Genomic DNA, 20,942 nt, shown 5'->3' with positions numbered 1-20,942 from the left:
AAAAAACAAACAAAAAAAAGACAAATCTTACATTATGTTTGGTTTTATCTTCATCGTTCCCTGAGAGGTGTGAAAAGCGTCATATTTGGCATCGCTCCACATCGGGCGTGCTAAGAAGCCGCACACAGTTGGCGAAGCATTATTATTACCAGCTACTAAAGACATCATCAGGAAATTATTGGGAGAGGAAGCGGCACCAAAGGTAGATTGTGTGCCTTTGTCGGATAATACAGTGAGCAGATGCATAGGTGAGATGGCCAATGATATTGCATGGCAACTTTTAGAACAACTGCAAGCCAGTGAATAATTTGCGCTGCAGTAGGAACTAAGATATAGCGAATCAAGCACAGCTAATGGTCTATAGCCTACTCGTTTCCTCTGTAAGGATAAATTTATCGAGGAACTTCTTTTTTGTAAACCCCTTGAAGGCAGATCCACAGGGCAGGACATATTTAAAACGATGGATCAATTCATGGCGGACAAATCAATAGACTGCTCTCGGTGTGTTGGAGTGTGTATCGACGGTGCTGCCGCTATGACCGGTAAGCGCAGCTGCCTTGTGACTCTGCTCAAGATAAAGCCCCGAACGCTGTTGCCACACACTGTATGCTTCACCATGAGGCTCTTGTGGCCAAACGCATTGATGATGATTTGCATCAAGTGCTGAGGGATGTAGTAAAACTGTGAACTATGTAAAAGCACAGCCCTTGAAACACAGACTCTTCAGTGTACTCTGGGCTCTGATTACGAGGGTTTGCTGCTCCACTCAGAAGTACGCTGGGTTTTCCGCTGGGAACTGTTAAGTCGCATGTATGCGCTGCACAAAGAGCTGAGAGAGTGTCTCTCTGGTGAAAAGTCAGAGCTTTCCAAATGCTTTGAAGATGGCTCATGGATACTGAAGTTGGCATACATGGCAGATTTTTTCCAGCATCTCAATGTCCTCAATCAGAACATGCAAGGACACAATGTTCACATACTGAATGCACAAGATAAGGTGCTCGCATTCACACAAAAATTACCCTTGTGGAAAGCAAACTGCAAGAGGGAGTTACACAAAAATGTCCTCTCTATAACCAGGAGTGCATCTCCTCCACTGCTGACAACATCAACGCCCGTAATTCAGTCTCAACTGTCACATTTTAAACAGTATTTCCCTGATTTGAACAACACCCACCTGGACTTTGTTAGAAACCCATTTGCAACAGCACCCCAAACTGGAAATTGCATATCTGTAGCTTTCCTGTAGCTCAAACAGTAGAGTGTTGCTGCTTGCAATGCCAAGGTCATGGGTTCGATTCCCAGGGAAAGCAAGAACTGATAAGAATGTAAATATATACCTTGAAATGCAATGTCGCTTTGGATAAAAGCGTCTGCCACGTGCATAAATGTAAATGTATATCATCCGTAGAGGTTTGCCATTCTGTTTTCAATATGCCAATCTTTCAATTTGCAATAAAATAAAAAATAACAATGTTAACAAAAATCAAATAAAAACACCACACACACAAGCCAAAATATGTGCCTGGACAACTGGGCATAGATCCACTCTGGCTCTTTCTCCCTGGAGTTTGAGTGAAATGCGAAAGCTTGTGGAGCTGCTCTCCACAGCAGTGAAGAATCATGCTGGAGAGCGTCCATTCAAAGCACTCCAACAGAGTAGAATGAGAAGAGTTATCATCCAGAATTATTTAATTAAACCCCATGAACACGCAGCACGCCAACTGCGTAATGGGGATCAAATACTGGCCAGCAATCAAAACCTTGATTACAACGTGCTTAGATGTACACGACACTTTTCCATGATTTCACACCAGAAGTGACAGCCAGCGGGCTGCTGAAAACACCTTTTATGTTAACACCTTAACGCATCAGGCTGTAGGAGAAAGGGGCACATAATAATACTGTAAATCTCTAATAATACTGTCTCTTGTATGTATAAGAGATCGGTTTACTTCTGTAAACCATCTTAGATCCTCTTTACAGCATTTTAATTGACAATGACAATTGATTATAATGAAATGGCGAATGGAAATAGATATTCGTGCTCATAAAACTATGTACTGTATAAACTCAATTACGGGGGAATCGGGCTTGTAATTATTAACCTGTCGACTCTCTCAACATTAGATGGAGGGTTATTCCAGCAGGGAATTCAATAGCTTCTGTGCTTTACAATAAAAGCTCATTGGCTGTCATTTCTGATTCTTCCTTGTCATCCAGTGTGCACATAAAAGGCAATTATAGTGTCATTGTCTTTCTTTGAGACAATTGGGTTCCTGTCTTAGGCTCTTTTCACTAAAGTTGGGACATAATTACTAGAGTGGTATTGACATGAAGGAAGACATTGCCACAAAGAGAAAGGAGTGAGTTTTCCACACATTTTCTCGGTTCTTTCCCCTTACTTTTCCTTAAATCACTTTGTTCTGTGGGACAAGTACTTTAAAACTATCATAAAAGAGCCTCCCTGTTGATCAACTCGTAAAGACTGCGGCCCAACTGCGAATCTAATGTACACAAACACATGCCGTAATGGAGGGCCCATTAGACAGAATCATCAGAGCGACCCACTGCTGAGATTCTCCATTTTGCAATAATTCATAGTAATGATTATTTCTCAAACTTCACTGTATTCACACTATCTTCAAAAGCACTGCCATTCAGTCATAATGACGTGTGCGCAGTCAGCCGAGGCATACAAAATCACTCGAGAGAGAGAGAGAGAGAGAGAGAGACTACACATGAAACAGTTCAGAAACTATTAGTGGAAGGTGGAGTTTGTGTTAAACTTCTGAAATAAAGGTTTTGTTCTCTCAACAGCCGAATGGGTTAGGCCATGACTCATCGCTCGCGACTCTGATGTAGGTGTGCTCTGTGCTGGAATAAAACGTGATTCTTTTCTGTTGACTCTGAGTGTGCTGATCTATGAAATGACTCATCATTGCCAGTGATAGAATTGAAGAATAGGCTCTCTTTGAGCTGATTTGGCCACACCTCACAGGAAGTTAACCTGGATTGACAGGAAATCAAATTGAAGTGAAACTCAAAAGTTAATTTATTAAAGTGCCCCAATTATGCTATTTTAAAGGTTCCCCATTTATTTTTTGTGGTCTCCTACAATGGATTTCCATGCATCAAATATCAAAAAACTCCTTAATATTCTCATAATATACATTACACATCACCTCATTTCTCAAAGAGTCTGAAAATGGTTCGTTCGAAGATTATGTCTCTCTAAACCCCTCCTTTCCATGAGCCTACTCTGCTCTGATTGGTCAGACGGTCAAGTCTGTTGTGATTGGTCTACCGCTTACAGTGCGTGTCGGAAACGAAAAGCACATTACCATATCTGAATTTCAGCACTTGTATGCACAGTGATACAAACAGTAACAATGGCATCTTTTTCCCCTGTATCAATTCCAGCAGGAGTTCTCATCCTTTTGAAGTGCAAGAAAACAACACTGAATACAACGTCTTCTCGACATGTCGACAACACGAACCAGACTCTTACAGGCCTCAGTTACAACTACACTGATTGAGGACCAGTCAAAGTAGACATTATTTGCGGGCAGCCAGTGAAGACCATAAGCTGACATTATGCAAATTGTTTACATTGTTACATAGGTTTGTAACAGGAAGTGAGACTGGAATTGCTGATGACTCTCTTCGGCAGTTCAGAATCGATTCTTTCTTTTGGAAGACTCTATTTGTCGTACACTTTGATCTTTAAAACTTTACAGAACTATTACATTCACAAACAGCTATATTATATACCGCATTAAAGTTAATATGCGAGAAAGCATAACAGGGGCACTTTAAATATTATTTAAAGAACTAAATAAATACACTACCGTTTTAGTGTTTTAGTATAAATACATAAAAGCCGAATTTTCAGCAACCATTATTCCAGTCTTCAGTGTCACATGATCCTTAAGAAATCGTTATAATATGCTGATTTGCTTCGCAAGAAAAAATTCTTATTATAAATGTTGAAAATAGCTTTGCTGCTTAATATTTTTTGGGTGAACAGTGATGTATTTTTTAGGATTCTTTGATGAATAGAAAGTCCAAAAGAACAGCATTTATTTGAAATTAAAATTCTTAAGCACCATTATAAATGTCTTTACTGTCACTTTTGATCAAATTAATGCATCCTTGTTGAATAAAAGCATAGAATTTGGAAAAAGCATTTTTGAAAAAAAGGAGAAAAAAAACGGAAAAAAAAACAAAACGTACTGAGTCCAAACTTTTGAACGGTAGGATGTACCGGAGGCTCTTTCATATTCTCAACTCCACTCTTTCTCCTTGTATTTTTGTTGTATTTGTTTAAGAGACAGACTACTTGTTTCAGCTTCTCCAGTTTCAGCAGCTCAAAACCATCTGGAATTTTAATACTCTTCTCATCTTGAGCCTTTATCTTTTTAATGTTTCAGGCCCTCCTCTCAGAGTTACAAAGCTCACTTAATAATTCATGATGAAGTCTTTATCAAAGGGATAAAAACATTGGTGAGGACACACTGTGCAAAATTAATCTGACTTGAATAATACAAATGAATTTATGCGATAACACCAGACCCTTAGTGCAAACTTTATCATACTGAACAAACAGAGACTATAAAGAAGAGAAGAAGAAAAACTTATGTAAGAACACATGATTCTTCAGTCTAAGGGCCCTATTTTAATGATCAAGTGCACTTAGGGCGTGTCTGAATCCACTTTTGCTAGTTTAACGATGGGAAAAATGGTTGGCGCGCCCGGCGAACAGTCTAAAAGGTTTGTCCCTATTCTCTTAATGAGTAATGGGTGTGTTTTGGGCGTAACGTGCAATAAACCAATCAGAGTCTCATCTCCCATTCCCTTTAAAAGCCAGTTGTGCTCGCGCCATGGCGGATTGCTATTTACATGGCGAAATTTGCAAGCGGAAAAACTGAACACTTCTTCATAGAGCAAACGGATCTGCTCGTGCGCGAGGTTAAAGGGCGCAAGCAGACCATCTACGGGACAAGCCGGATTCCACCTTATCTTTGTGTACACGATATTAATCTTTTACATTGTAATCCTTTTATTTTTAATATTTGGCTAGTTTGTGTGCTGTTGCGCTTCCCTGTGTGTGTAATAAGCAGAGTGTACGCGCGTTGTGGACCCGCCTATAGGTACACATTACTAACGCGCTCTTTAATAACAAAAAAAAAATACTGCGCCATTGACTTTAGACCAGGTTTCAGTTGGTCAATGGCGCAGTCTATTTCAGTTGCCTCAAAATAGCAACGCACCAACAATGCACCTGAACACACCTCGTTTTCAGACCAGCACTCCCATTGCCGCACAACATGAAATGACATGAAAATGACATTTTCAGTGGCCTGTTGCACACATGTGAAATTCAAAATGGAGGTCTGCGTTATGGCTTAGACGTTAGGGGTTTGTTCTGCAATACATGTAAGACAATAGGTACAGGACAGCCAGACACTTCCTCTCTCTCTCTCTGAGTGTGGCGTCTCTGTTTTCAGGATGAGCTACATTAGTCACCACTGAACAGGAACTCAGTGTCAGAATGATTTGATATGTGGCAGCCTGGATTAACTTCGGCAGAAGGTATCCATCTCTTGGTGGATTTGTTTCTGAATGTGTGTGGAAGCAGCAGTTCAGTGTTTTTCTCCACTTCCTTTAAAATTCCTAAAAAGTTTGCGGCAATAGAACAATATAACTCTTACTAATGGCACACAAGCTCACGCAATAAAGTCCATGAAAAACACAATTTTGTAAAATCGCATTAGACAAACCTTGTCTCACCTCATTCTGAGACTTTGAGTTTCAAATCTGTAGGAAAAGCTCAGAACCTAGGAATACAGAGTGGAATATCAACAAAAACCAAACTACTGAATCAAATATTGACCACTGGCTGAGATGAAAGTTTTACTCATAACCTTGGTGTGTGTTTATTGATTCAGCCATAGAACTTCCTTCACTCACTGCATGCAACCGATGCAATATCAAAGAGTTTAGAAAAGTCAGTACACACACACACAATATTTTTTTAAAGAAATGTAAGCTTACCTATACAGGAATATCCAACGGTGAATTGCAATGCAGAAAAAAAAACAGAAAAAAAAGATTAGAAATTAGTTGTCAATAACAACAGACACATTTTTTTTTAGTTTTGCGAAAAAGGTACTGCGAATGAACAAAGTTTCTCAAGGAGACGTTAGAGCATTGAAATATATATCAGATTTTTTCCACCACCATGTCCTTTTGGGGGCTCCGAATTGAACTTGTTTCATAATTAATGAATTTTACACAGTTTGAACTGAATTGAAATAACACTGAACTGAATTTAGATGAATAATGACATTATTACCTTGTCTCTTATTTAATAAAGTTTCCATCATAATTCTGTTAATTTCCTGTTTATTATTCTGAAGCTGCTTTGAACCCATATTTATTCTTATAAAAGCGCTATAAGAATAAAGGTGACTTGACCATTAACTCTTTCGCGTTTTAACACCAGAGTTTTTGACCATTTTCACAAAAATTTCTTGGCCCCTTGAATATTTTGTTGTATGAATATCTGAACATGCAACATATCAAAAGCAAGAACAGCCCCTCTGCTTTTAAACAACAACAACAAAAACATTTTATTCTAGCTTCATGCACTTTTTTTTATCAACACTTTAATGTGGGTAAGTTTAATAAAAAAAGCTAAATTTTAGACTAGCCTACATCCAGATCGGATTCAGAACAATGATCAAACATACTGTAGTTGGAGTAGATCGGGTCCATCAACACACCTAATGCTTGCAGTCCTATAGCTTATCCTGGGTCGACATTTCATTTCAGTTTTGATTTATATGTTATTTAATATTGATGATCGCGTTATTTTACACTTGCATTTGATTGCATATGATATCGTTTGTTTCTGCATCTTCTTCACTTGTGTTTTCATCGGGAGATTCAGCACTCTTTCAGAAGATGTGTCAAACACGTGAAGCTGGAAAATTCTGTCAATGGGGGTGAAGCGTTAATATACATAGTTCCCACAGGCCAATTAATGTCACGTGACCTCCCCGGAGACGCCATCTTTGAGGGCATAAGCTGCTGTGTTTACAAGGTTTTACAAGCAAATTTCGAAGATTTCTTCCTATTTATAATGTTACGAAAATCATGAAAAGACAAAGTGACAGAGATTATAAAGACACTCTATTAACACAAGACAGAGAGAGGTACAATGCGAAAATTTCAGTCATAAATGGTGTTGATCCGTATGCGCTAAACTGAGCACTGATTTTGCAGCTTTGGCTCAGATACTGTATTATCCATGTGTACCATTATCTGGTATTGGCTAGGAGTTTTAAAACATGTAAGCAATTCCGAGCCTGGAAATATGTGCATGAATATGAATATACACGGTATGAAAATAAATAAAACTCGCGTGCAAATTAATGTAACAGTTAATGCAGAACTACTTTATACGCGGGTTCTTTAGGGACATAATCTGAGATTGCAAGGCTGGAATGTGTGTGTGTGCGTCAGTCTGTGTCTGTGTGTGTGAGTGAGTGAGTGAGTGAGAGAGAGAGTCGCGGGCGCGATCGAACAGTGGAAACAATGTTGTTTTTGTATGTTTTTAATACCTCGTCATTTTGTACATACAGGACATCATTCAAACTGCAAAGTGTTAACTTATATTTGTGTACACTCGCAATAAAAAACAACAAATTCTTGCGTGTTTTGAGGGAGTTTCTTTCCTGTTTATCCTCGCCAGCCATAACCTCCATCGTTGTTCTGACAAAAGCTTCGTCTTGTCACATTCATGAAGTCTAATGACGGGTATACTGTAAAATCCAAATTTAACTGAACCTCCGGCACGATTTGAACATCCATTGACCCAGCAGGAGATGACCATTTTCACTTTTTATCACGAAATTAACTCGTTTCAGCTTCTTCGTCTAATGTTCTGCCCACAGCATGCCCACAGAAATGGCGCCGGGTCGGCAAATGCCCGTATGTTGTGACGTCATGTGGGAACTATGTATTCATCTTGTATCTAATGCTCATGGAAAATGCCAATAATTGAGTGTGCTGTAAATAGAATTTCCCTCTCATTTTTCCTTTCCTCTGCTTTCTTTTACTCACAGTTCCCTCACCGTGAATAACAGTACATCTCCTTTCCACACCAACCTTTTATATTCTCTGTTTTCAAAATCTCCCATTCCTCCTATTTTGCTTCCAGGAAGTTCCATTAGACACTGCAGGGCCCCGTTTCCCCCTCTCACCATCTTCCGTGTCTGTATTTAGCCTTCTCTTTCTCCTCCCTTCTATTCCTCCGCTTCACTCCTGACCACTGACTACTCGCAGGATGCCAGGAAGAGACTGCCACCATATGCCGACAGACGCATTAAAACAATGTTAATTAACAAATGCCACCAGAACAACATCTGTAAAAATGGCCTTTCTAAATTTGCCAACACTTTTAAACAATTAATTTCAGAATTAATTACAGTATCACATTTGAACATATGTCGCTTGTGCATGGCCAATTAAAGAATTGTTAGATTTGGAAACCGAGGGCACTGGTAGGAACTGACAGACGCCTCGTTGTCCAACCGAGTCCCACAAGCTACTGACATTAGTCACCGCAAAAGCGCTGAATGATTTGACAAGGCAGAGCTGATGGTACATTTATTATGGGAAAAAATACAGTAGCCTAATTATGTAGACAAGAAATAGACAGAGGATACATGGTGCTCGACGTCTTGATGTCAAGGTTTGGGCGGCTTACTGGCCCAAATCAAATCACACTATGATATTCAGGTCCCTCTCAAGTCACGCTCTTTGACGGAGGTCAACTTGAACGTGGATGGAATGGAAAGTATACGTTAGTACTGAGGTGAAACTGAGCACTCGAGAAGTTATTTTGAACTAAAACAGAAGGGCCAAATCAGAGCGTGGGCACTTTGAGGAAGTGAATGTGACACATGGGCTGGTTGCTATTAGAGGGACGTGTTTGTAAAGTACGCACTCAGCAGGTGGCTCTGGATGAAGTAGGGTATGACAAAAGCGCAGGAACAGAAGTATGCACTCAGCAGGTCAATACGAGGGCGTACATTAGCATGGGGACAGCAGTATGTACTCTGCAGATGGTTAGGAGTGGTGTAGGATACGAGGAAAGTGAATAACAGCAGATCCTTTTTTTTACAGGTATCGTCACGGATTGATGCTAGCGTGTGTCTCCATCTGGTTGCCACCCCTGAGCTGTCCTTTTTAATTACCCCAAAGGAGTTTAGAGACGGTCATCATATACTGTACACACAAGAAGCAATAAAGTGTGTTCATGTGCATTTTGTGTGTTATGTGGAATTGGGAACAAAGCCAATAAACAGTTCCATTTAGTCTGCTGTGCTTTCCTTCATTGTCTATTCATAGATCTAATTAAGGCTTTCTTGCTTCCTTTCTTTTATGTAAGTGCCGTGTTTTCAGGAGTGGAAATTAGGCCTTTGCTAAATTAATATCATAAGTGCTCAAGCAGCTATGATCAAGCGTCCTATTAGAGTGGGCTCAATTAGATGCGTGCAAATGTTTTTCTTGCAGTCGATTGCCTTTAAATGGGTGATTTTCCATTTTTGCATTTTCAGCCAGTTGACAAATAACACATCCCACCTGTTCCCTAATTCGCTATGTTAAATATGACAATGTCCTCTCTCTCCGTCTCGCTGGTGTGTGATTAGTCCATGGTGCAACTAACAAAGATATGAAAAATCGCAACGGTTACAGTTCAAATAGGCTTTTAAAAAGGCTACACAAAGCTCTTTCAGTGCCAATGTCATCAATCAGCTTTAGTAGAGGCATTACAGACGAAAAGACTCAAAACACTTCAAAACGTGTCGAAAAACAGGACAGTTTGATGACATGTCTATGTCTGAAAATAAATGTCACCATTAAAAATAACTGCTAAGTAATTCAAGCTAAAATATTTAATAATAAAATGATTAAATAATAAACTTTGAAAAAATTATAAAATAATAATAATAATAATATAGAAAATGTGTGTGTTGCAAAACTCACGTTATGATACTGGGGTAGTTTTTAGCATGTTGCTATTTGGTTGCTAGGGCATTACTCAGTAGTTTCTCACATGTTTTAGGTGGCTGCTTACTAACAGAGCCCCTAAAGGGACATAGTGGTGGGGAAAAGAAAAAACAAGAAAGAGATGGTAGGGATAAATATATTTAAAAACTTTCTCAACAGAGAAAATTTGCATTTGCTCACAAAGCTTTTTTGTTCTTTGTAAACGTTTCCAAGGGAACGCAAAGTTTCTTGGGGGAACACAAAACATTTGTGAGAGAAGAGAACCCAAAAGCATATATATATAATATTGTATACAATATTATATATATATATATATATATATACAATATTATATAATATATGACATATAATATTTAGGTGCTCTGTACTTACTGGCCAGAAGAAAAAAAAAAACAGAAAAAAAATCAGTAACACTTCAGTGTAGGGTCCAATTCTTACTATTAACTAGGCTAGCTGCGTATTAGCATGTATATTATAAGACATTGGCTGTTTATTAGTACTAGTACTATTAATTAAGCACATATTAATGGCTGTTTCTGCATGACCATATTCAACATCCCTTAATCCTACCCAATATCTAATCTTAACAAGTACCTCACTATTACTCAGCAGTGATTCAGAGTTTATTGAAGCAAAAGTCATAGTTAATAGTTAGTTAATAGTGAGAATTGGACTGTGTGACAAACAGTTAAAATAATACAATTGTAACATTTTTATTTTAGCAAGTGTAGGCTATATATATATATATATAAATATATTAGTGATTTGTTACTAATATATATATATATATATATATATATATATATATATATATATATATATATATATATATATATATATATATATATATATATATATATATATATTAGTCACTTTTGTTGCGTGATTAATCGTACACTTATCATGAAATTAAGCATACACTATTTATCTTGTTCAACACATTCATTTTGTCCTCTTTTGCTATATCCAACAGAGTAAACAATCAGATTGAAGGCCGATTCTCGCTTTTTTGCAAGCATCAAGGAAGCTTGGAGAACGACACCAAATAACCAAAATACCAAATGATATAAGGAGTCCATATAATTCTATAATAAATTTATGCACACCAAAGCACCCATGCTTTTTCATTTTAGACGAGTCAAGCTGCAATACCGAACAGGACCACATGGAAACCCAAAAATAAACCGCCTTGACTTGACTGCATAAACCTACGATTACTAAACACAGCAACGTAACGTTACCCATGACAACTCAAACATTAGCCTATCTTGAGTGTGTGGAAACAATGCGAATGTACTGAAATGTGTCTGTACATAAATGCAGCGTGCGATCAGTGATCGAGAGGTTTGTAGTTTGTGCATCAATATAACAGACTCTCACACGCTTACTGTAGCCCACGACTCCTGTATACGTCACCAAAATTGCGCTCTTCAGAAACAGAATAGCTCGTGTTTTAAAGCAAAGCACACACTGGAATGAATAATTCAGTAAAAACGCAATGTGAGACTATTCTCTCGTCTCTTATATCTCTGATGTAATCAGCCTGGCCTTCTTTACATTAGCGCTGTTTTGGACAGATTGTTTGAGTGAATTTGAATACTGGACCACTGAAAACTTTCCCAGAGTTTAACAGCTTAAAATGTCTGATCACAAACAGAAGCAGAATCGGGTTAAAGGGTTAGAATGGAAATTTCCTCCTACCAGGGTTACAGGTGCTTGGTGTGATAAACTCCTGACTTCTAAGATCATCTAACTGCGTGACGTAATTTACGTTAATGACGCAGTTTTTGTTTTCCACTAATAATACAAAATATTCCACTAATAAAAGTGTTTGTCAGAGTGAAAATGTCAATGATGTTTTAGAATTATGTTTTAGACATTAATGTTCACACATTACCATCATTACTCACATAATTAAGGAGTAAAAAAAAAAAAAAAAATAGATTAGCTTACATGAAAAAGGTGAAAAGGAAACCGTTGAGAAAAACAACAAAGCAGCATCTAATTTAAAGGTGGGGTATGTGATTCTCTTTTTTGTCCATTTTTTCAAAATCACTTGAAATCCTATTCCTAACCCACTTCTGAGTTAGAAGCACTGAAATGAAAATTAAGCAATTTAATCATCTGTGGAACGGGCAGGACTCGAAAAACTCCAGCCAATCATTTCCAAGACCACCTAGAATCATTGGACAGTAAGTTCGTCAATCAGTCGTACCATACCCCCCTCCCCCCATCCCCCTCCCTCCACATGAATGGGTGGAGTCAGGGCCAGCGTTGGAGGAAAGAAGGTAGGACCATTTGAGTTGTGTATTTTCAAAATCTGCCGGCCGTTTTGCAAATCCCATACCCTACCTTTAAACAATCGCAGAGCTCTGTTCTCTCATACTGCGTATGTGACAGCACATCTAGGAGAAGTGGATAGGATGGAGGAGGAGAGAGGAGTTGAGCTTCTGATAGAATGAGGGGTTTTTTTTCTTTCTGTGACTTCCTCTAAGGAGATTGCTGAGGGTGTGTGTGTGTGTGTGTGTGTGTGTGTATGTGCGTGTAAGAAACACACAGTACTGTCAGTCAATACAACCATCAGCTCCTCCACTCTCCCTCGAAGCAAGAGTTTATTTCCTGTCCCAGCTACAATATGTCATGCCTTAAAGAGTTAGTTCACCCAAAAATGAAAATTCCGCTTCTGGGTTGTACGTCAGAACGTAGGCTCACTATTGGCCAGCATCACACATATGACCAGCGTCGGCTTAGTGAACCTACGTTCTGACGTAGTAGTCACTTGGACTATATTAACGATGTCTTTACTAACTTTTCTGGGATGGCAGATATCGATAACCTAGCAGCCTATGAAGGAGTGAGCCAGCTCTCAGATTTCATGATGTACTAAAGATGAACTAAAGTCTTACGGGGTTGGAACAACATGAGGGCGAGTAATTACTGACAGAATTTTCATTTTTGGGTGAACTAACCATTTAATGAGAAACCTCATAGCAGGATCACTGGATCTTTCGTAAGTTGTAAGTAACACAAACAATTATCAGTTTAAACTAAAGGTTGGACTCGATGAGTTTTTTTGCTCATGCCTCATGTTTTTTTGTTGAAAACACGAGTGGTAGAATATGGAAAAAACTGCACGGTCTTGAGACACGTTTATTTAAATTGTAACTTACCTTAAGATCATTAAGGTCATGCGCAAAACCCTGAAAGACATGCTAGACTTGTGGGTGGTCAAAGTCATCCACATGTTTACAAAGAAAACCAACGGAAAAGTAGCTCAGTGGAGTGCAAAAAAGCACTGTGTGTGAACAGCCCCATGCCGTTCCAAACCTGAATGACTTGTAACACAAAAGGACGTTTGTTTTGAAGAATGACCACAATGTAGTTCCTTTGTCCTGCGTCTCATTTGTTCTTCTGCACATTCAAACTGTGCATATCTCAATTAGTTATGAAACACACAGGGACCAAACAAGAGAGCTGTACAAATTACATTTTAAGCAAATTATGAATTTCAGTTTGTTCTTCACACACTTTTTTGGATGGAATCTGACAGCTCCTGAACATTCTTCAAAGAAAGTCACACAGGGTTGGATCAAAATGAGGGTGACTAACTGTTTCTGAAGAAATAACCTATAAGAGAAGGGAACACAACGCTTCAGGAAAATGGAGGGAGAAGCACGCCTGTGGCCTCGAATGCTCATATTTGTGCACCAGCTCCCCTCTATGCTCCAGTGGAGAAAGGGTGTCTGTTCAGCATGACTGGCTCAGACTGACCAATCACCTCACTCTGTGTCTCCGTGTCCTCTGGGATCTTTGCCGGGGCCCCAGCTTTGTGTCAAAGATAAATTGCGGCTCTGATTGACCACTGAAGGGAGGTTTTTACAAAGTCTGATTTGCTATTCATCAAAGCCTGAAACATTCACTCTCTCTCTCCCACGGTCGTCTCTGGTTTCTTTCTCCTTTCCAGTCAGTTATTTTTTTTCAATTATCTATCTATCTATCTCTCACAAACTATCTCCATTTTCATTTCTAGTCCTTCATTCTTTTTTTTTTTTTTGCTTCCTTCAGAATGTGTCCTAGCCTCTTGTCTGAGGTGCTTCTGTCCCATTTCTCTCTTAACTTTTCCTTTTAATGTTCATCTCAAGTGCCTCTCTACTACTGGCATCACAAACACCCCAAAACAAACAAACTAATTAACTGTCCCCCATCCCACACTGCAGTGAATAAGCACTGATGACGGAGAGTTTCGTCTGTTTGCCAAAGACGGGCATAAATCTCAGCTAGTCAGAAATGCTTATACTGCAAACTCTCTAATGACTGTCGTTTGGAAAAAGATTACAGGGCACCTGTCTGAAACCCCCGCAAAAAAAAAGCCGCTGAGGGAGCCTCGCCGTAAAGCCTAATCATCACTTACACAGCCAGCTGTGCGTTCCATTAGATCATTTAATACACCAGAAAGTAAATAAATGAGAACTCAAATAAATAAATAACAAACATTTGTTCTGCGCTGCTGGACGCCATGTTGAGTGTCACAGTCTTAGCCTGGATATTTCCATCAAGCGTTTGAGACAACATCACTGCGGTCACAGAGCTGCCAGTGTAAAGGAATATCCGCTCATTATTTACTCACCCTTATTTCCTAGACACTCTTCTCAATATAATGAAAGTGTAAAAGGAATGGGTCTTCAAAACAGATACAAAAGCAACATAAAAGTATCATGAAATATGACTTGTACATTACTTTCAAAGCCAAGCATATGATAGCTGTGGCCTTATTCATTTATTTATTTATTTATTTATTTATTTATTTATTTTTGCCAGGATTCATAATATATACGCTAGGTTATTATGGTAGATATGGAACATATTTAGACAGATATTTTAAATTTGTGTATGCATGCTCATTTTTATGATTAGATTACCTCTATTTTTGTATGACACTATCTTAAATGTAAAATTTTAAAATGTAATAATACTGTTTAATGTAATCTTTAATGAATATAAAATTTTCAGACTGTTTTAATGTTGTGATGCCCAAATTCACTTTTTAACAGTTCCTAAATGGGAATAAATTTTAGAATTTACATTTATATATTATATATACATATTGGCCATTTATTATATATCGACCATAACATGAAAAGCAAGTTATCACTTATATTTTCGTTATGGACAGAATTTTTTTATCAGCGCATCCCTAGTGATTTATGCTAGCAAATTCTTCAAATATTCATCAAGTGTTCCCTGATATAAATAAAGCTTTGGATGAGGATAAGGAAATAATGACAGACTTTTTAATTTTTGCCTTAAATATTCCTTTGAGAATGATAGAAACTAGCGCCTAAACCTCCATAACGGCAGTGCACTACCTCTCAGCAAGATGAAAAATAGACAAATGGAGACGTTAATGAGCACACACTGTAAACTGATGCGCTCTTACAACAGCTGAGGATGCAGTCAAAACAGTTCTGATTTATGGATGCTCCCAGTATTGCCGTAATGAAGCACTTTCTGTCTTTTCACGTTAAGCATGATAGTATATCAGCAGGGTCTGTTATGACCTAGTTGTCAGTTACGTAACAGACCCTGCTGATATATTATTGCTATGAGTTTTGACTTTCATATGTTTCAAATCCTAGCAGTTATTTTAAATGTATGGAACACAGCATCAGACTGTTTTAACAAATCACGCAACCTTACTACTTCAGACATTACCAAGCCACGATTTCAAATCTCTTCTGTCACCACATTTGCATACTCAACAGCCATCAAAAATGGCATAATCACCAGAATCCAGGTTCTGTGAAAAAAGAAAAAACAACAACTTTGATCTCCAGACAGACCTGCTGGAAGTAACAGGCGGATGGGACGGGTCGGAATGGGATGGGATAGCTGCTGTCAGTGCTTGAGACAGGATTGTGCTGGTCAGCCTGATCCCTAATGGTCAGTTCTCCCCGGGGAGTGAAGCAGTCACGGCTGAGAAGAGCGAGCCACAGCACAACAGTGGATTATTAGACACAGAGTCAGAGTCCAAAGGCCCCAGTCCACAGAGGACAGAAATAGACACCAAACTACTGCAGCGGATCTGAGAGAGAGAGTGACAGGAATCATAATGATGAAGATAAGAATGCAGATATTTTAACTATGATGATGATGATGATGAATAGGGTGAAGTTCTATAAACTATGATAAAGATAATTGTGATGATGATGATGATGATGTTGATTGAAAAATAAAGATTTTTCAACAATAATGATGATGATGATGAGGAAGAGGAGGAGGTGGAGGAAGATAAGTGGGATGTGATCAGAATTACTATTAACAATGATGAAGGTGAAGGTAGGAAACTTGAAATATTTTTCAATAATAACAATGAAGATAATTATGAGAATATTATTATAATGAAGACATTTAATGATGATGAGGATGCGGATTTGTGATATAAACCGAATCCAGATATGGATTAAAATGACTGATGATGATGATTGTGGTGATTGAGGAAGATGAAAATCAGAATATCGTAATTCTGATCATTCTCATAATTAACATTCTAAAGATATTTCAACAGTGATGATACTATAACAATGATGATTGTTCTGATCTACATCTTCATCATCACCACCACTAAGACATTTTGAACAATGATGATAATGACAGTCAGCACCAATACCAACGACGATGATGATGATGAAAACTACGATTTTTCTACAAAACAAAATTGAGAAATGCACATCAAAAACACACCCACATCCAGAATAAAACAAGTCTGTGTTTGTGGATTCTCAACAGTCGTAGGAGTAATTGAAGCAGCAGTAAGTTTAGCACAAGCGTGAGCTCCAGAAGACATCCAGAAGTGTGTGGGAGTGAGGAAAAGAGTGCTGTGTCACAAACTTTCAAACGCAATCAGAGGTCGCCATTAATTGAAGGCAGCATGCTATTAGTTACAGTGGCAGTGTAAGTAGTGAAATTACTTTTGAACTTCTGAAGTATACATTGACTGCGCTAATCGCTGGGGAGTCATTGGTAATTTCCACAGAAACCGCAGCTGATAACCATGAAATACTTGGTAGAGACGCTGTGTATCAAAATATTCAGTATTTCATATAGCTTGATGGAAAATTGGACTGCACTCTGGAATACGGGTTACTCACAAATTAAATTTTCTGGTCGTTAAAAAGCAATTCCAAAAAAAAGAAAAAAAAAAGGCAGGGGGGCAACAGTCATCAAAAACTCTGGGATAATTGTTATTCATTGAAGCTTTGAGAATACAATTGAATGTTTAACTGACGAGTCGTTGCCATGGTGCCATTCATGTTGAGAAAGAACCCAATCCTCTGGCTCAGTGTGGAATGAAGCTTTTGCCAGTGAGTGGAGAGAGGGGAATGGCGTGGGAATTGATTCATTGCTATTTAGATCAACATTATTTACACTGGTGAATGCTGCCAATGGCCATGGTTCACATCCAAAATAGATCGGTTCTATAGAACATTTAGTGCTGGATCGTGACAGCCACAGGATTGTGTCGAGAAATGTTTTCCCTGCATTTTTACAGTGGTAAGGAAGCCATCACAATGCCTCTGCTGTGACTGACAGGAAGGCTTGTGGTTAAGAAGTTATGACTGATGTGCAACGCTTGAGTTTTCAAACACCTCATGGGCCAAACTTTTACATGCAGGCAATGCAGGCAAAAAATAACACCTGAAATAGATATAAAGCTTGTTAAAGAAATGTTCTGAGTTAAATACAAATTCCATACAATGAAAGTCAATGGGGTGGTTTTGGACCCCATTAGCTTTCATTATATGGACAAAAACAGTTGCAGTTACAGTTGGGGGTCTAAAGAAGAAAAAGTCATACATGTTTGAAACTATGAAAGTGAGAAATTGATGGCAGCATGAGTTTACATTTTTGGGTGAATTATACCTTGAAACTCAATCAACAGATTAAACCTTGTGTTTAATTAAAATTTGTGTTTACCGTAATGCAGTTAAAATGTTAATTCACCACCTAGAGCAGTAGTTTTACTGCTAAAAGTATGATTTACACAACAATAACACTTTTTTGGCCTTTTTGCCATTTCATTGATGAAGACAGTCAGAGAAGAGGCAGGCAACGAGCAAACATCAATTGTAAGTACATTACTGTGCACATGAGAGATTCTCTCAATAAAACTGAACTTGTTTTGAACCCAGAACGTTCATTGTAGGATCGAGCCGCTGAGGTTCAGGTCAACTTAATTTAAAGGTCATGATGAATCAAGTTAAAATGAAAAAAAGTCTGCAGTAGAAAACAGCTGTCTGACTTCAATGAGGGTCTTAATGCAAATTATAGGCTATCTCAGTCTGACTTGACGCATCTTAAGAAGTCTAAACATAAGAAGGCTTTAATTATGATTTTCAAGCAATACCAGAATGACTTTATACTTTTCACAGGCTAGTTTCACATCTTAGAGCAAATTAATTCCTTGTTCTCTTTTTTTCTCCCCATGTTCCTAAATTTATTACAAAGGTTAAAGACTGATTGCAAAAGTCAACCAATCTAATGTCTTAATTAGCTATGTACACTGTGCTAAATTCATTTCAAGATTTAAAGTACTAAGCTCGTTTTCATGTTCACTTTATATGCACACTGCAAATCAAGAGTAGGTCAAGTTGTTAAACATCCTACAGCTGATGCTCTGAAGAAAAAGAAATAGAATTAATGTCTTGTTATATTCATATGCATTAAGTTCATCACATTTGCTCCAACGTACTCTCTAAAGTGAGCCAGATTAAATTGTACTCTTGCTCTGTGCTGTACTTACAACACAGTACATCAATAAAAAAAATGTCTTCCACTCCTCATTAGTATCTGTCAAAACAGCAGAAAACCAACAAGATGCATTTACTATATTGACTATACTGATCTGAGAAGCGATGCATGGTGGGACATTACTATTTAAGCCATCATAATCCAACAACATCTTCTTCCAACGAAATGCAGCAATGTATCTAGCAGGATGTTTAAAGCCAATCAGAGCTATTCATTATTCCGAGCACTAATAGTAGTATCCAGTCTCCTTGATGAAATTAGTTAGGTAAAACACATACATTGCAAGGTCACGCATTTGAGATCTTAGAATATTAACCAAGGTCTCCAGTGGAGGAAAAGCTTACATAAAGTTAATTAAACTTTCATAGCAATCATTTATATTTCATAGAGCTGGTTGTAAGATCTGCTGCTGCAATTACCAAGGGTGAATGATACTACTGAATGAGAAGAGGGTTGAGTGTTTATTTAACAATTTTACTCTAAAACATAGCCTTACACCGGAGCGACAGCTGGCTGCTGTGTCTTCCTATATGCTTGGGTCAATGACATAAGTTTGTAAAAAAGAAAAACTAGATTAAAAAAATGTTTAAAAGGTGTGTTTTAAAAGTTTAAAACACACATGCTTTTTTTTGTCCATGTTGGTTTTATATGCTTTAGAAAAAATGCTATTTTCAAGAAAAGTCTGTTGGATTACTCTAAAAAGTTATGTGGTGTTTCAGTAATGTAACAAGCTTTTTTTCATATTTAAAATATAAAAAAAGAAACAGAGGATCCACACCATTTGACATTTTACAATACACTCTAAAAAATGCTGGGTTGTTTCAACCCATGTTTTTGTCAAATTTGGACAAACCCAACTGTTGGTTTAAATTTTTTGTTTAAATTTTAAACCTAACGGTTGGGTTTGTCTATATTGTCCATATAAACCATACCTTGTATCAGTTAAATTATTGATGTTTTAAGAGACTAATGTATGATTAGTGTATGTTAGTTTGATCATGGTTCTTTTAATATGGAAAAAAAAAATACATATTTTATTCAGAAATTAAAAACCAGCTCATCAAAAAATAAGCCTTGTGTCAATGACAACGTTTATTGCGATTTGAACAATGTGATTCTACTAAGATTTAGGCAATATTGCGATTAAACTTTACCTCATGTAAACACAAGTTTGAACAAATTGATGCGATTAAGCTCATAATCGTAGCAACCATATTCTTTAACTGCATCTATTTAGCCCAAAGTGCGCATGTGCATTTTTGGGGTGCTGTAGTAACTGAGTTCATGTTGACAACATTGAGTGACATGAATATAATGCAGTATACTGATGGTTGAAAACACTGAAATGGAGACATTTTTAAGCACATCACAGAAAAAAATGACTATGACCAGATACCAAAGAACCGGGAAACTACTGTATTCGAGTTCATCATTTGTGCTGTGCATTGGGGTGTTTAAATAACGGCAGAACATAACCACAATTCTTAAAGAATGAACAAAGAGAATCAGTCCTTACTCTGATTATTGGAAATAAATCACATTATTGGTGCACACGCAGTCATTGACTCACCTACGTCCAGTTTACAACCGCCTTGTTCCAGGAATCTGATCCCCAGATTTCTCTTGGACTCATTGTTTATTGGGCACACGACACAGAGAGTGAGTTTTATTCACAGACCTCATTATACACAGAGCCGTTTTTCCCGCCTGCTGCATCACCATTACTGTAATTAATGGTGTAGCAGATTCCTCTGTCACCCATCTCCCCTGTTCTAGTCTGAGCCTGGCGTCTCTTAAGAGCCCATGCTGCTGACTCATCTGCTCCACCATCAGCCGGGTTGGAGGGTGGCAGGGAAAAAAATCATCTTAGACCTGCAGCTAATTTCAATAGGGTTGATATATTTCTACAACTCGCAGCCTGGCACTTTAATAAGGGATGGCTATAATCAAAAGACAGGCAAGAAAAAAGAAAGCGGAAAGAAATTTTCCCCTCGCCCTTCCTCTTTTCTGAATTGTTCCCCGTCACCGCAACAGTGGAATGGCCAACAGCCATA

At 38.0% G+C, this 20,942-nt stretch overlaps 1 protein-coding gene and 1 long non-coding RNA gene across 4 annotated transcripts in view; one reads left to right on the top strand and one right to left on the bottom strand.

Moving 5' to 3' along the window:
- LOC311097821 overlaps window positions 1-9,265 on the top strand; it is a 70,767-nt gene extending 61,502 nt beyond the window's left edge. Inside the window, exon 3 of the long non-coding RNA XR_014609331.1 lies at window positions 9,193-9,265. This is a non-coding gene — a long non-coding RNA (uncharacterized lncRNA). The remainder of the gene's footprint in view (window positions 1-9,192) is intronic.
- unc5da (unc-5 netrin receptor Da) overlaps window positions 1-20,942 on the bottom strand; it is a 235,298-nt gene that overhangs the window by 132,170 nt on the left and 82,186 nt on the right. The window lies entirely within an intron of this gene.

This window comes from Abramis brama (assembly GCF_963993115.1).
Source record: "Abramis brama genome assembly, chromosome: 15".
Lineage (NCBI taxonomy): Eukaryota > Metazoa > Chordata > Actinopteri > Cypriniformes > Leuciscidae > Abramis > Abramis brama.
Note: the sequence above shows the minus strand (reverse complement) of the source record. Positions and strands in the feature narration are given on the sequence as shown.